Consider the following 13,015-nt stretch of genomic DNA (forward strand, 5'->3'; position numbering starts at 1 on the left):
CTGGTTAAATTCAGTATGATCTCTCACCTACAAACCAATCCCAGCTTCGGCCTTTTGTGAAATCTTGTCTAGCTTTAACCTTGAAAAGATGGGGTTTTCATTTCACCTTCAGCTCTGTCTTTTGCTGCCCATAAAATTATTAGGCGTCTGTCTACATTCATGATATCAAAGCTGTTAGTTTAGCAAGCGGAAAGAGGTGACTGACTAAGCTAGTGACTCTTGCTCTCAGGTAAGAATCAGAAATGCCGATCTTGAAACGGGAGGTGGAGCAGAGCTGCCTGGGAGCGACCGAGCGGGCCACCGCCGCTGCCATGAACCCCAAATATGACTACCTATTTAAGCTGCTTTTGATTGGTGATTCGGGTATGGGCAAGTCATGCCTGCTTCTGCAGTTTGCTGATGACACATACACGGAGAGCTACATCAGCACCATCAGGGTGGACTTCAAGATCCGAACCATCCAGCTGGATGGCAAAACCATCAAATTCAGATCTGGGACACAGCTGGTCAGGAGCGGTTCCAGACCATCACTTCTAACTACTACCGGGGGGCTCATGCCATCATTGTGGTGTACGATGTCACCGACCAGGAATCCTAGGCCAACGTGAAGCAGTGGCTACCCGAGACTGACTGCTATGCCAGTGAGAACATCAATAAACTCCTGGTAGGCAATAAGAGCGACCTCACCACCAAGAAGGTGGTGGACAACACCATAGCCAAGGAGTTCGCAGATTCTCTGGGCATCCCCTTCCTGGAAACAAGTGCCAAGGATGCTGCCAATGTTGAGCAGGCATTCATGACCATGGCTGCTGAGATCAAGAAGCGGATGGGGCCTGGGGCAGCCTCAGGGGGTGAGCGGCCCAATCTCAAGATCAACAGCACCCCTGTGATGCCGGCTAGTGGCGGCTATTCTAGGAGGGGCACCTAGGGTGGGACAGGAGGGGGCACCTTCTCCAGGTGATGCTCCTGGAGGGGACAAGAGGTGCCCCCCTCTCCTGGGGCATTTGAGTCTGCGGCTTTGGGGTGTCCTGGGCTCCCCATCTCCCTCTGGCCCATCTGCCTGCTGCCCTGAGCCCTGGTTTTGTCAAGGTCCCCAAGGGAGGACACCCAGGACCTTTGACTGGGGTGGGGATGTGGGCTTGCTCTGCTGCTGCCTCTAAGTAACTTTAAAAGATACCCCACCACACACCTTTCTTTGAGATGAGGGCTCCTCTTTCCCTCCTTTGCCCCCCTATGTATGCTCAGTGGGTTTCTCTCATCCTTTTCCATCTCCACCCCACCTCTTCCCCAAGAGCTGGGAGCCTCCCTGGCCTCTATAGTCCCTGGCTGCAGTCAGCGTCAGGGGCCAGGAATGGGACCAGGGGATCCAGGACCCAGGATCCAGGGCCCTGGGCTGGACCTCAGGAAGGGCATGGGGGCCACAGGGGCCCAGCAGCCCACCTTTTCCTCTCCTCCCTGACTCCTCCCTGCCCCTTCCATACTCACAGCTCCAGCTGTCCAGCTGCAGTGGAGTCTGAGCACATCTAGAGCAGGTGGGCGGGCAGCCATGCTGGGCCTGTGCCTTGAGCCCAGAGGGAGCCTACTCCTGCCACCCCCTGCCATGCCAGAGCCAGGCCCATGTGTTGCCTGTCCACCGTGCCCCTCCCCAAGGCAGGCAGAGGCGGAAGGCCCACTGTGCCAGAGGCCGGGCATCAGCCTTAACCCTCACTCTGCCAGCATCTCTTCCCTTTCCCTGAGGCAGCACATCTGGCTTATTCTCTTCCTTCTGTTTGGAGCCTATGAGGGCAGGTCCTCATACCCTGTCACTATTTCTCCTCTGGGGAATGTGGGTGCAAATCCAGGGTTGGGGGCCTCTCCCTTCACCCCCTCCCACCCAGGATCCTAGCCCCATGCCCTCTGGCATAGCTTCTTCCTGCAGAAAAACAAACTTTTGGTCTCTACCTGAGAAGCCATGTCCCTTATGCTATCTCTTGTCTGTCCCACTTGTGCCCTGCCCTCCAGCTTGTATTTAAGTCCCTGCGGTACCCCTCACTCCCAGGTTCCCCTCTGGTGTCATGTCAGGCATTTTGCAAGGAAAAGCCACTTGGGGAAAGACAAAGGACAAAAAATAAATTTCCACTGGCCCTTGGGTGAGCCAAGGGTTTTTGCAAGGGGAAAAAAAAAAAGAATTAGAAATGCCACCCTACTGGGGTACCTTGGGTGGCACAGTTGGGTTAAGCATCTGACTCTTGGTTTCGGTTGGGTCTGATCTCAGGGTCATGAGATGGAGCCCCCGCATGGGAGTCCAAGCTCAGTGCAGAATCTGCTTGAGTTTCTCCCTCCCTTTGCCCCTATGCCCCACTCTATCGTTCTCTTTTTCTCTCTCAAATAAATAAGTATTTTTTAAATGCCACTCCACCAGTTCTGCTTGGCAACATTCCCCCATCTCTGTGGTGAGTTGTGTCCACCACACTGCACACTCCATATCTGGGGAATTAGACTCTTGCCCTCATTGAGGGGAATGGTCAGTCTTTTTAGAACATAGTTTGTCTATTGTTTAGATGTCAAATAGACTCAGTCTGTCTATGTCCTTTCAGAGTGTGATTCTTGAGGTCGTTTGGGGATAAAAACCAAGTGAGGGAGTATAGTATATTACATATACTGTTATGTTAAGAAACAAAATGGGCAACTAGTTAAATACTCTAATGATGGGTTAAATTTTGCTGATTATGATTATTTCCACACAAAACCAAAATTGAAATGACAGACTCTCCAAATTTCAGAATATGAACACATTTTAATTACTTTCGAGTTTAGGTACAAAACTCAAGCTAGGAATAGACAAAAAATCACCTACGTTAGTCTCGCTTTGCTGACTGGATAACAATATGTGATTAATACATCAACTCAAAAATCTAAAAATTGCTACCCTCAGCCTATGTATTATTTTTATAAATGAAGGAGAGTTCTAGAACATTTGAAATTTTCTAACCTCATGAACTGGCTCCCCCCAAATTATTCTTATCTTGCTTACACTATTAATTTGTTTATTACTCCCCTTCTTTTAATAAACAGAGCAGAGGGGATGTCCTCATTTCCTGTTTGTGAGCAAATCCCCAATTAGCACTGTGAGAACTACTGAGTTTTATTGCAAGAGTCAACAAGACTCTAAAGGTTCCCAATTTGTGGTGGCATTTGACAATTCACAGATGTGCCACCCTCTGGGTGATTACCAACAGCTGAATCTTACAATGGCTTCTCACCCCAATGCACCCCCACCCACGGCCTCCAAGAATCACAACCAGCACACTTGCAGCCCCATCCCTGAGGGGCTGAGGACACGGTTTGTTATGTGCAACCAGACTCTCTTGGGAAAGGTAGCCGTGCCTGTGTCACCATCATAGAAAGACCTAGAACTAAGTGAGGGCTTTGAAGACCAGCCTTCCCGCTCTTTACCACACTCCTTGCACCCTGCACTGTGAGTGGAGATGTGAGCAGGGACAAGGCTGACCTAGACCAGAGTTTAAGGACAGTTTCACTGTAATCTTTTACCAGTTATTACTGTTGTTGTTTTTCCATTAGAAGAGAGGGGGAAAACAGTCAAGAGAAATATGGGTGTGTATAGTTCTTGAAATCCAGAGGTTCAGATGGAAAAAAAAAAAATCTATCAAAAATGTCCCTAGAACAAAGCTTGGCAAAATAAATAGCTTTTAAAAAAAAGATTTTATTAATTTATTCATGAGGGACACAGAGAGAGGTAGAGACACAGGCAGAGGGAGAAGCAGGATCCTTGCAGGGAGCCAGATGTGGGACTTGATCCCAGGACCCTGGGATCCACCCTGAGCCAAAGGCAGAGGCTCAACCACTGAGCCATCCAGGCGTCCTTTTTTCTTAAAAAAAAAAAAAAGAAGAAGGAAAAAAAAAGCTGAACGTTGTAACAGGAGAAATTTTCTCACAAGGAGAAGTTGTTCCTGAGCCAAGTTGAGGCAGAGGAAAAATTTTCCAGCATGTCAGGAACGAAGCTGACGTTCCATTAAGAACAAAAAAATATTTTTTAAAAAAATGTGCTAAAGGAAAGCATCAGCGGAAACCAGAGTCCAGACGGAGCTTGAAGCTGCCGACGGGGCGCGGCGGGGAGAGCCCACGGAAGGCCGGCGCTGGAGGGAGACGCGGGCCCGTCTCCCCGAGCTCCCAGCCCCCGTGGACATTTCCTGTTCTGCCTCTGGAAGTTCAAGCCAAAAATGACAAAACATCCTTTTCCCTCTGACCGAGTGCTTGGTTGGGAGACCATCCCCTTCCCAGGCCAGTGACCTCAGGGCCCGCCCTCGCCTTCCTTCCGCGGAACCCCTCCCTGAGCAGCGGCGTGGGCTCCGGGGAGCGAGGACGGAGCCGCTTCCCCGGGAGGGATGATGGAGCTGCCGTAGCAGGTGGGGCCAGAGGTGGAGAGAGACCACGGGGACCCTGGCCCCAGAGGTAGGACCCGGGCAGAGGGAGCTGGACGTTCTTGCGGTCGTTGGACAGTCACTGAGCACCAGGAGGCGCTTGCCCTTTAAGCCTTGGGCTGTGAGGGCTCTGCCCGTGGGTGCTGTGCTGGGTGCGCGCGTGTGCTGGCTGGGTGCGTGCGTGTGCTGGCTGGGTGCGTGCGTGTGCTGCCCGGTGCGTGTGTGTGCTGCCCGGTGCGTGCGTGTGCTGGCTGGGTGGGTGCGTGTGCTGCCCGGTGCGTGCGTGTGCTGGCTGGGTGGGTGCGTGTGCTGCCCGGTGCGTGTGTGTGCTGCCCGGTGCGTGTGTGTGCTGGCTGGGTGCGCGCGTGTGCTGCCCGGTGCGTGCGTGTGCTGGCTGGGTGCGCGCGTGTGCTGCCCGGTGCGTGCGTGTGCTGGCTGGGGGCGCGCATGTGCTGCCCGGTGCGTGCGTGTGCTGCTTTGTGCGTGCGTGTGCTGGCTGGGTGCGCACGTGTGCTGCCCGTTGCGTGCGTGTGCTGGCCGGGTGGGCGCGTGTGCTGGGCCGGGGTGGGGGGGCGCGTGTGCTGGCCGGGTGGGCGCGTGTGCTGGCCGGGTGGGCGTGTATGCTGGCCGGGTGGGTGCGTGTGCTGGGCGGGTGGGCGCGTGTGCTGGCCGGGTGGGTGCGTGTGCTGGGCGGGTGGGCGCGTGTGCTGGTTGGGGGGGGGGGCGCGTGTGCTGGCCCGGTGGGTGCGTGTGCTGGCCGGGTAGGCGGACTCTCAGGCAAGAAGGTCAGATGTCTTCTCTCTCCCTCTCCTTCCCAATTGAGCTTGAACTCTCCGGCTCCTGGAAGCACATGTTTTGTTTGGGTTCTGGTATGGAAAATGTCGTGGGAGGACTCTGAGAGTTCCTTGATTTCTGTTTTGTGTGTGTGTGTGTGTGTGTGTGTGTGTGTGTGTGTGTATTTTGTGGTGTTGTCTGAGTCCCTGGAAGTCAAGGAGCGTTCATTGTACCTTGAACTCTGGACAGATTGACAGAGAAATGAGTGAAGTGCTGCAACCAGGACCCTATGCTCTGCTGCTCCCCCCCACCCCCAAGGTGGTCACACTCTGCAGCTGTCCCTCCAGGTATGGGGATGTGGCACAGGCCCCCAGGGCCCTGGAGCACCAGGGCTGTGCATTCATGGAGTTTGAGACACAGGTGACGGTGGCAGAGGTTCCCATCCACCCAGGAGGCCCTTAGCTCTGCTGGGGGCGCGCTCGTCAGTCCGGGGCTGGAAGGCTAGGCTTGGTGCCATACATGCTGACATGGACGGACATCGAGAACTCCACATGGCTTCTGCACAAGGAATACTCAAAAATTTATGAAGCAGTCATAAATGAAGCACTTCTATGCCCTTCATTTGAACTCCTATGGCTTTTACATCCCTGTACCACACACAGCGCTCCTTAGCCACACACATAGTACATTGTGCTCTTCTTTAACGGGCCAGATAAATGAGAGGGTGAACTGAGCAAACTTATCAGAACCTATTAGTTGGTGATCCCAAGACAGCAGCCAACTCTTACCGAGCGCTGGCTGGGTGCCAGGCACTGTTCTAAGGGCAGTAGGTGTCATTGGCATCATCCTTATTGACAGATGAGGAAGCTGAAGCCAGAGGGACAACTAGTCCATGGCAGAAATGGGACCTGCACTGAGGTAGCCTCCGTTTTGAGTCCCAGCTGCCATGCTCTGAAACCAGGAAGAGCGGGATTTGAATCTTGGTTCCAGCATTGCCTGGCTGGGTGGCTCTAGATAAGTTATATGTCCTCATCCTCAGTTTTCTCATCTGTAAAATGGGATAGCAATAACCCCACCTCACAGAGGTATTGTGAGAGGTAAATTAGTTGTAAGAGACTATTTTATTGAAGGAAATGAACAATACAAGCAAGCTCTCCCCAGTCCCTGTAGTGTGTGGTATAAATGTAGAAGGATCTCATGCAACTGAAAGCCTCAAGGTTCTGCAGGAGCTAGCAAGAGTGCTGTACCCTCCACGAGGGACATTGGAGTTTCCTTGGCAGCCAGTGCAGGACTGCAGTTGCCAGCTCCCTGGACTCCAAACTCCCTAAGGGCAGGGCTCATGTAGTATGTATCTTTGTTTCTCTTAAAAAAAAAAAAATGGTTCTCAAACTGTGGCCTGAAGACACTGTTGCTTTTCAGAAGGGACACAGGGTCTTTTTGGGAAGGAGTTCAACCAGGAGCCTATGAGTGTTCCAGGAGCCTCCTCCTCCCACTTCCAACAAAGCAGCTCTACCTTTACTGACTCGTATGTTGGGGTGCCCAGTTGGAAGAAAGTTTTGAAAATAATTTTCAACACCTGCTAACCTGGAACAAGAAATGCATCTGGGCTGAAAGTGACCGCTTATGGAGTGGAGTTGATTCACAGAAGGATTCTTAGCTTCCCTGTCTACGCTCTCACGCGGCCCTCCCACCACCTCCTACTTAGTGATCATCTCCTGCTACGGGGTGCCCAGGGGGGCTGTGGGCCATCTCAGGCAGCCCGCCCTCCTCCCGCACAGGGACTGGCAAGGGGCAGAGCAGCAGAGAGCTTAGGTTACAACCTGGCCTCTCTCTGCGTCTTTTCTGAATGTGCCCTTCTCAACTCTGCTCACAGTTGGGGACTGCATGGTCAATAATCATAATAGCTATTATTTTTTTAAATAATAAATTTATTTTTTATTGGTGTTCAATTTGCCAACATACAGAATAACACCCAGTGCTCATCCCGTCAAGTGCCCCCCTCAGTGCCCGCCACCCAGTCACCCCCACCCCCTGCCCTCCTCCCCTTCCATCACCCCTAGCTCGTTTCCCAGAGTTAGGAGTCTTTATGTTCTGTCTCCCTTTCTGATATTTCCCACACATTTCTTCTCTCTTCCCTTATATTCCCTTTCACTATTATTTATATTCCCCAAATGAATGAGGACATATACTGTTTGTCCTTCTCCGATTGACTTATTTCACTCAACATAATACCCTCCAGTTCCATCCACGTTGAAGCAAATGGTGGGTATTTGTCATTCCTAATGGCTGAGTAATATTCCATTGTATACATAAACCACATCTCCTTTATCCATTCATCTTTCAATGGACACCGAGGCTCCTTCCACAGTTTGGCTATTGTCATAATAGCTATTATTGATCTTCTTTAATGATAACAGCTTGCTGATGGAGCCAGGCACTCTGATGGACACAAGACATGGATTAGCTCATGTAATCCCCACAAAAGCCCTATAAGGCGGTTCGGCATGTTCCGCATCGAAAATGCTGATATGGCATCGAAAGATAGAGACATGAATGCACATGCTCAAGGGCACCCAGCCAGTTAGTGCTGACCGTGGGTTTGGAGCCTCATCCTCCAAGTCTCAGCCACACTGCCTCAAATATTTTTGCAGCTCTGTTTGACAGAGGTAAGAGGGATATCATTGTGAGTGTGTTTTGTTCATATTTTTGGCAAAGGATACCCCAGAGAAAAGGCTGGGAAGAACAAAGTGACAGGGTTAGGACAGAATGTTCCATGGAAGCAAGGGTGCTTCTGTGAAAGAGTGGAGTCGGGATTTCTGTTCAAGCTGTATCATGGTTATAAACTTCACCTCTTCTCTCAGGGGTGGTATGGTTTAGCGGGAAAGAGCAGCTACGTAGCCAGACTCCTCGGGTTCAAATCCTAGTTCTCCCACATGTTGGCTAGGTCATTCGTAGGCAAATTATTAAAGTAGAGATATCCCATGTAGAGGGATGATAATGACAGTATCTATCTCACAGAGCTATCATCATGATAAGATGACCTAGTCCACAAAAAGCATTTAGAACTGTGTCTGGCACATAGTAAACACTAAGTGAATATATTATTATGTGTAAAAGAGGTTTTTGGATTAACCTTAGACAGTGGGGCAGCCATCTGGAAATAAGTAACTGGTGTTCAAGAATATAAGATGGACACTAATAATTTCAACTGTGAGCTTGGGGGAGACGGTTGTTCCTGGACTCCAATCAGGAAGGACCAGAGTCCCCAAGAGACGTACCTTAGGTCTTAAGACCTACCAGAAAGAACTGAGATGTTTTCCCAGAGATTAAAGAGGTAGAACCGAAACAACTAGTCTTTAGGATCATCTTGTCAAATTGGACCTTTTGATTACATGAAGTACAATTATTTATCTTTGAAGTTATTGAAATTAGTTCCATCTCTGACCTATTGTTATTCAAAAAACAAATTTGCTGTTTTTTTCAGTGATTAAATACCATTGGTTGAACCCCTTGTATTTTTGGAAGGATGACTTTAAGATTTCAAGCTGAGATATGAAATTTAAGAGCTAAATATAGCAGATAAAAAAAACAGTAAGGAGATCATGAATTACAAAAGAATTTTGTGGCTTTTTCAAAGGACAGATCTGTGAGCAGAACTTAAATCTAGATTAGATTTGCAATGATTCTGAAAGTCATACACATCAGTTTGGCAACCTTTACTGGAAGTAAAAGTAGGCAAGAAATAAATGAGTAACTGACATTTATTGAGTACTTACTAGGAGCCAGGCCTTGTGCTAAGCGCTTCATATGCATTTTCTCATTTGTTTAATCTTCAAAACTGCACATCAAGTGACTACTCCTATTATCCCCGGTTTACAAATGAGGAAGGCATGGTCTAGAGGAGGAAAGGATGTGCACAAACACGCAGAGCTGGCAGGTGCTAGGGTCGGCACCGACTCAGGACTGTCTGGTTTGCCTGCAGGTGCTTCAATCTTGTAGTTTGGTTCTAGTAGATCTAATCCTTCCTGACTTAGTCCATTTCAGTCTGTTTGAAATGTGCTGTGTTTGGAAGAGGATGGAGGGGCAGTAACACCCACAGCATGAGGTTTGAGTACAGCACTCAGGCGTTTTGGATAATAGGTGGCAGAAGATACAAAGGGCACCTGATGGGGGTGGGGGTGGGCACAGTGCACCTGCATGTAAGCAAGCGTGTTATCAGGCAGGGCCGAGCGTGGGTAAACCTGTGGAGGCGGTTGCCACCTTAACCTGCCCCCACGCTCTCCCAGAGGCCCTATGTCCAGGGATTCCTCCCTCCTTTTCTGCAAGGATCTCTGTCACTTTCTGATAAGAAGAGAAGGTCCCAGCTGTAGCCTCCCAGGAGCCCTACTCTGCCTCTAATCCCCTCAGTACCCTGTAACTAAAATTAATCCTTGTTCTTGTCCACCAGAACTCCCTTTGTCCAGTGCTTGAGTTTTAGCAAACCCCTCCGAAGTGATTACTAAATGAATTAATATGCAAGTTCGGCTCTAGTGGGAGACTTAGATTTCATGGTGGCAAGGAATAGGAGAAGCATTTTGGAGGAGGGAGACCTTCCCCACTGCCCCTCCCAGGCATCCCCTAACTGCATTCCATGGTTAAAATCTACCCATCACTGGAAAGCAAGCTCTTTTCTGAGGCTCTGAGGTCCTCAGTGCAAGCTTCTCTTGTCTTCTTCTTTTTTTTAAATTCAATTAGACAACATATAGTGCATCATTAGTTTCAGATGCAGTGTTCACTAATTCATCAGTTGCACATAACACCCAGTGCTCACCACATCATGTGCCCTCCTGAATGCCCATCACCTAGGCACCCCAGCCTCCCACCCCCTCCCCTCCAGCAACCCTCAGTTTGTTTCCTAGGGTTGAGTCCTTCATGGTTTGTCTCCCTTTCTGATGACTTCCCATTCTGGTTCCTCTCTCTTTCCCTATGATCCTCTGCGATGTTTCTTATCTCTTGTGTTCTTGAAAGAGAAGCTGCTTATCTGAATTCTCAGAAAACATTTATAGCACCAACTCAACCGGGATAGCTCTAGGCGGTATGTGCAGTGGGTGAGGCTGTCCCTCAGTGCCCAGGGCCCTCTCTTTCTGTCTGTTGTCCTTTCTGGTGGCCCGCACCCACCCACCTTCTCAGACCCTCACATGCAGACTCCTTTTCCTTCCTTATCTCCAACAGGACCTTCGGGCCCTTAACTCACTGAACAACCTTAAACCACATGCTTCCCAAGAGTGGGTTGTGTGTATGATGAGATTCAAATGGTTTTGCTGAGAACAAGTTGACCATGGAATATAGGAATCAGCAGTTTGGGGAGGGCTTTTAAGGATTTAGGGATATAGGTTCTTGTTAGACCCCTGACCCCCAAATCACACACTTAGAAAGCAGTGCTCATGGGGGGCCCGTCAGGAGTTAGGGAGGGTCCTAATTAATGATGATGGTAGGTCTGGGGGAGGAGAGGAAACCTACTGTTTATCCCAGGCCACCCAAGGTATATGTGGATGGGGGAGGAGGGGCAGGAGGCTTACACCTCCTATACTTTCAGGCCTGGAGGGCTAGTGAAGATATTCTCTTCCTTTGCCTCATCCTCCATTTTGAAAAAGAGGTTCCAAACAGAAGCAGACAGGAGTGGTAGAAAAGGCAGACATAATACAGAACAAAATGTCTCAAGGCAGCAGAGGAAGGCTTGGTATATGTTCATTGTTCAATGTGGGGCTCTCCTGGACCCTTGGAACTTTCCATGGTTTGGCTTTCTGGCTAATTATTACCATCTGTGTGGTTGCTGGCAGCCACCCCTGTGCTGGGCCTGCCAGTGGAGTTGCCGGGCCAGTCCGAGGGCTGCACCAGCCACTGACAGCTGCTGAGGTCCCCTTGAGTTTTTCTTGAGGCACAAACAGATGTCCCCCAGACTGCATCCTGGCCATTGGGTAAGTGGCTTGCCTTTCTGCCTGCCTCCCCGAATCATGCAGTCGGCTGTCCAGGGGCGGATCTGGTTTTCTGGCCACACGTTTTCCTTCCCCGCACACCTGTGATATGTCCACACTGTGAGTGAACACAGCCTGCTCCTTTCCTTGGAGTGGCTCGGGAACCAACAGGCACAGCACATCCCCACACAGATACGGAGATGCGTCATGGAAAAGAGAGGCTGCTTATATTTTAGTAAGTAAACAGCTGTCAGGACTCTGGGCACACATCAGCCTCTGCCTGGTAAGGCATTCAGTCTGCTTCTAGAATCCCGAGCATCAGAGTTGAGAGGGATCTTAAAGACTTTGTAGTCCAAATCCCTCGTTTTACAGATAAGAAGACTGTCTAGGGAAGTAGGGACTTGCCCAAGGCCACAGAGCTAGGATCGACGGGGCTTTCTATCTCACAAAGCCAATCTGTTAATGGATGGTCGTGAGAAGGGATTGAGGTTTTATGGGTGCCAGCTACTTCCATTTGCCCTTATAAATCCACTCTCTACTCTTCTCCACTGTTCTGTGTGTCCAGGATGCTACCTGAATGGCTCCCTCGCATTTGACTTCTGGTTAGAGGCAGGCAACAGAGGCCCTGGCAGGAAATCAGAGCAAGGGGAGAGAGTGATATGAGGTGTGTATCCCACCTGCTATCTCTGCGTTGCTGTGGGCCAACTGTGTCCCCTGCCTGCAGGCACGGCTCTGTCAGACAGCCCTCTTGCTCCACAAGCCTCTGTCCCCCAAGCCTTCAGGCCTAGGGTGGTGCCCAAAGCTCCCCGACTGTTCAGCTCTGTGAAACTACACTCTTTTGAGGTCTCAAACTCTACCCGGCCTTCCTGTACAGTCCCTTTACTAAACTCTCAAACTGGGGAGTGTTAGCTACCAGGGTCCTGACAGAGATACCTGTGAGTGGCTTTATCACAGGAAGAAAAATCTATATGAAGGGAAGGTGAAATTTAGGAAGATAATGTATAAGTTTCCTGTGGCTGCTATAACAAATGATCGCACCCTTGGGAGCTTAAATTGGGGTTGCCTGGGTAGTGCAGTTGGCTAAGGATCCATCTTTTTTTTTTTTTTTTTAAGATTTTATTTATTTATTCATGACAGACACAGAGAGAGGGGCAGAGACACAGGCAGAGGGAGAAGCAGGCTCCATGCAGGGAGCCCAACGTGGGACTCCATCCCAGGTCTCCAGGATCACACCCCAGGCTGCAGGCAGCACTAAACCGCTGAGCCACCAGGGCTGCCCTTGGCTAAGGATCCAACTCTTGGTTTCAGCTCAGGTCATGATCTCAGGGTCCTGGGATCAAGCCCTACATCGAGCTCCCTGCTTAGCAAGGAGTCTGCTTGGGATTGTTTCTCTCCCTCCTCCTTTACTCCCCCCTTGCTTGCTCTTTCTCTCTCTAAAATAAATAAATGAATATGTAAAAAATAAAACAACCCCAAAACAGCAGAAATTTATTCTTTTAGCATTCTGGAGGCCAGAAGTCCAGAATCAGCATTACTGGGCAGAAATCAAGGTCTCAATAGGGCCACTATGCTCCAAAGGGAGTCAGAGAGAATCTGTGCCTTGTCTTTTCAGCTTCTAGTGGTGGCCACTATTCCTTAGTTTGTGGCCACATCACTTCAGTTATCTGCCTCTGTGGTCACATTGCCTATTCCTCTTCTGTGTGTGAAATCTTTCTCTGCTTCCCTCTTATAAGGACTCTTGTGACTGCATGTAGGGCCCACCCAGATAATAGAAGATAATATGTCCATTTCAAAATCCTTAATTACATTTGCAAATAAAATAACATTTTTCTAAATAAGGTCACATTCATAGGTTGCAGGTAGTGG

General features: G+C 49.8%; 1 protein-coding gene and 1 pseudogene across 2 annotated transcripts in view; both read left to right on the forward strand.

Moving 5' to 3' along the window:
• Positions 1-232: 232 nt before the first annotated feature.
• LOC144284014 (ras-related protein Rab-1B pseudogene) lies at positions 233-2,175 on the forward strand (annotated as a pseudogene).
• Positions 2,176-4,090: 1,915 nt separating this feature from the next.
• Positions 4,091-13,015, forward strand: part of TACC1 (transforming acidic coiled-coil containing protein 1) — a 119,828-nt gene continuing 110,903 nt past the window's right edge. Inside the window, exon 1 of one of the 2 annotated variants that reach the window (XM_077849213.1) lies at positions 4,091-4,452. The gene's annotated coding sequence lies outside the window, so the exon portion shown is untranslated. The remainder of the gene's footprint in view (positions 4,453-13,015) is intronic. The other variant, XM_077849224.1, reaches the window with a different exon arrangement.

Source organism: Canis aureus, chromosome 15 (assembly GCF_053574225.1).
Source record: "Canis aureus isolate CA01 chromosome 15, VMU_Caureus_v.1.0, whole genome shotgun sequence".
NCBI classification, from domain to species: domain Eukaryota; kingdom Metazoa; phylum Chordata; class Mammalia; order Carnivora; family Canidae; genus Canis; species Canis aureus.